Below are 4,412 nucleotides of genomic sequence, written 5' to 3'. Positions count from 1 at the left end.
CGGTTTCGCACGCCCGTCGTCTCACTTGGGCCGGCCCACGGCGCTATGTCCGTCGTGCAGAAAATAGTGCGCCCGCATGACCGAATGCATGCACCGACGGAGCAATTGACCCCCGACTGCATGCACCGACACCACGCGGGCGTAGTTGACCCCCGCTCGCGCGGCTGACTGCATGCACCGACGACACGGCGTGTTTATCGACCGTGGGCTTAAACACGTTATAATGAGATAATCAGATAGCATATTTTATAGTATTTTCAACAACAACATAATATTCAATATATTTCTAAAACAAGAGAATTACCATTACATATAAATTCTTTAAACACAAAATATCATAAAATATATGTGGAAAATATATATGTCTCTTACAAAATTTTCAAAAGAAACACGAAAATCACAAAAATAATCTAGTTCCGTAGTAAACTCAAACACGCGTGAATCTCCTCCGGTGTCATCTATTTCTTCCTCCTTGTAATCCTAATAACTTTGTCTTTCATTTCCCCAAGGGTGTTCTTTTCAGAATAAATAATTTGCGCTATCATTAGTTTCCTCGCATCATCAACTGATATCTGCAAAAAAAAATCATTTTAGTCCACTATAAAGTGCTCATAGTAAAGAGTACCAATATTAGTTTTGTATGTGTGAAAAAGATCGATCCCATGTATCGTCATTCCAATTTTTAAAGCAATGAAGAACAAATAATCCACATGAGTTCCTGATGCATGTAATTAACAATAAATAATTATGCATCACACACATATAATACACCAAGATTATATTCAACTACATACTCACTCATCTTCTTGTTGAGGCATGCCGTAGGTTTTAATAGGCCATGTGGATACATCCGGATACTGCACACTTGTGGTTGCATTTGCTTGTGCAATATCTGCTCCAATTTCTCTTGTCTAAAAATAACAATAACAACGCAAGAAACTTTCAATAAATAATGTAAACACAATGATGGTTTCGCAATGCAAATATGTATTAAAACCTACCAAGTCCTCAACAAGTTTTCTAGTTGTACTCTCAAGTTCTTTTCCCATCAACGAGTCTAGAACCTGGAACTCTTCCTTTTCCTTATGCATGACAACCGTAACCCAATGGGTGTTATCCTTGTTGAGAGCCATATATGCCTGCATAAAGAAAAAAGAGAATATAACCCATATCAATGCAACATTTGTTATACTAGTGCATTATTTGTATACCTTACAACCACTGAAACATACCTTAGGTGTTTTGAAATACTCGTTGAGACACCTATTCACGGGTTCATTTGAATTTGACACTCTTTCATACTCATTATCGTCACCCTTCTTATCCTTTCTATATTCAAGTAGCCACTTCACCCTCCAAATCGGTATTATGTAACGTTTGTCTTTAGCTTCCCCCAACAAAAAAGTTGAGTACACATTGATAACCTGAAAATAATATAACAAATGTAATGATTGTACTTTGTTGTGAAATATAATGTTAAAAATATAAGTAACTTACGTCACCGCTTATCCATTGGTGGTTCAGAATCTGACAAGCTCTCTGTGCAGTCAAAGCGTCCGCCACACCATCATTGAAAATTTCTGTAGCTCCATGTTTCCTTGAGCGCTCACATGCGCGTAAGAACATAACACTCGCTTTGATCACATCGACGTCAACACTAGTTTTCTTAACATCTTCTTTATTAAACAATTCTGCAAATCACAAATCAAATATTAGTAAACGTAACTATATAATAAACTTTGTTTTAAGAAAAACAAATTGATTCATAACAATCTTACTCGCTTTGGCAGGACGTTTTGCATGTTTGATGGGTTTAACAGCAACAAAAGGAGACTTTCCGGCTTTTGATGCAGTGCGTTTACGTTTGCCAAGCACCTTTTCCACTTGCTCATCTACTCCATTATAATGACCTGATCCATGTGGTGATATTTCATTTGTCTCTAAAGACGTGACCGCCTTCTCATCTGATACGTCAGGTACTTTGATAGGATCACTCCTATCACCCTTGAAACTATCCAGATACTCAGGAGTGCAATAATAAGGTACCTTAGCATGAGAATTCACATGACCACCGTCATCGTCCTTTTGCTTATTCATTTTACCATGAGAAGGTGTGCGATAGTCGTCCATATTAGAATGATAAACAAACTCCTTATCACGAAATGCACCATCATTTGTAGATTCATTAATGTCACCATATAGATTCTCTTCTTCTTCTTCCATGTTACCGGTTCTATAGAACACACCGGTTTTGTTCATTTTCTCAATCATCCTCTGAAAAAACATTTATTCATGAGAGTTATGTAAGTCAATGAAATACATTATGCACGATAGTAAAAATATGTTGCACCGTTACCCGTGCGCATAACTCTAGCAAACGACGCATGTCCTTGCGTATTTCCGTCAACTCATGCCAAATGTGGTCCATAACATTGCTTGCGGAAGCCTCTGATGTGTTGCTCTCTTTCTTCTTTCCACTAACAGTAGACTTTTTTGTACTTGATTTTTTATTTTTTTAGCTTGTTCTTGAGAAAAAATTTCGCCCTATACTCATACGTAATATTGTCATCAATCTACAAGAACAATAATTAGAGAGCGATAATTATACATCAAATTTAGACAATAAACTGAACCACGGAAATGTAACATTAAAAGAAAATTTAGAAAATATGGATTACCATTCCAACACCCCGACCATAATCATAGTCGTATTTGTCTCTTTTCTCCGTGAGAGGTTCCGTCCAGTTCCTCATCAAGGGGCTCATAAGTGACAACGGATCATATTTTGGACCTATAACTAGTTGTACATTCTCCCAATATGCATACTGCAATACATCAAATATGTTTGAATAATACATATTTGACTAACATTACGTAAGTAATAATTTGAATAATACATACCTGCAAAAGGGCAAGGTTCACGTGTGGCCATTCCCTAACACGGCCGTCCTCTAGAACCTTTCCAATCTCTGAAAGAAGGAACTTCAAAGTGAACTTGTTCCAGTTGAACTTACTTATCATCTCTTTGTCCTTAACTAAGGCATAATACTCCTTCGGAGTATATTCATGGGAGACAGGTGTGATTACTGTTCCCAACTAAACTAGAAACGTCATCCGGACAAAGTCATCACCTGTGTTTTCATTCTTCACCATTTAATTGATAAGATCGTCAATCATGATCTTACCCTTTTTGTGTCCACAAAATTAATTGGTATTCTTTTCATAGCTTTTTGCCCTTCCGTTCTAAGAAAACCAACAACATCAAGTCCTTGATTTTTCAACCCAAATATAGAAAACACATCATCATGCCCTACTGAAATAAGGCCTTTACTCCCAGATGACTCTCGAACCATGAATATTTTATTATGACGATTATAGCCTTGGATCAAAAAGTGAAGTAAAAATTCACGCATCTTCATGCACGGCATTTGTAACATGCCTTGCAAATCCGTTTCATAAAACATAAACTTTTGACTTGCTGAAAGTTTGTCAAAAAGGCTAACCCACTTCTTAACTGAACATGGAATCACACCGTCTATATCCATCCTTCATAATTTAAAAAATTTGTCACGTACGATGACACTCATTTGATATTTGAATAATAACATGAAAACATCATAAAAATAGTTACCCAAGTAGAAGGCCGATGACGGACGGACGGACGATGAAGGTTGACGGTGGACGGCGGACGATGCAACGGCGGCAGTACGGACGATGGACGGACGGAAGGTGAAGGGCACAACAACGGACGGATGGAGAAAGGCGTGGCGACGCACGGACGGGTGAAGGGCGCCGCGACGCATGGACGGTGAAGTCTGCGGCGATGAAGTTGTGACGGCGTACGGGGTGATAGATCACAGCGCCGACGAGATGTGGAGGGCGACGGGAGAGTATAGTGCGGGGGCGGCGGGGCTGGGCGGCAGCGGCGAGATCACGTCGGGGGCGCGGCGGCGGTGAGATCACGTCGGGGTAGGGCTAGGGGTATGAACAAACTGCATGCACGTCAGTAATCCTGTCGGCATGGGAAACAAATATGGCTACGTCAGTTGAGATTTTTTTTCCATATTAAAGACGAAATTTAATAAAAACAATATGGCGATGTGACGAAATTTTCCCATAATAAATACGAAATTTTCCCAATATTTTTTCACGCTTCCTAATGAACTTTACAAGGCGGCACATCAAATTTTTTAATTTTCTGACAATCCGTGTTTTTTGTGCGAATTTCCATTCAAAAACAGTCAAAAACAGATACCGGACGTGACACAACGTGCGTATGGTCTCCGATTTCATCGAAATTTTGTGTGGCATCATTGCATGTGCATTCTCAAGTGCCGGCAAAACTTGGGTAAATTTCGTGCATGCATCCATGTACATCATGTGCAACCGATCGGTGTCGGTATGGACGGAAG

General features: G+C 39.3%; 1 pseudogene; it reads right to left on the bottom strand.

Moving 5' to 3' along the window:
• Window positions 1-458: 458 nt before the first annotated feature.
• Window positions 459-3,803, bottom strand: LOC123396630 (annotated as a pseudogene).
• Between the last annotated feature and the right edge of the window lie 609 nt (window positions 3,804-4,412).

This window comes from Hordeum vulgare, chromosome 5H (genome assembly GCF_904849725.1).
Source record: "Hordeum vulgare subsp. vulgare chromosome 5H, MorexV3_pseudomolecules_assembly, whole genome shotgun sequence".
In the NCBI taxonomy this organism is placed as follows: Eukaryota; Viridiplantae; Streptophyta; class Magnoliopsida; order Poales; family Poaceae; genus Hordeum; species Hordeum vulgare.
The sequence above is the reverse complement of the archived record's forward strand: the minus strand, read 5'-3'. Positions and strand labels throughout refer to the sequence as shown.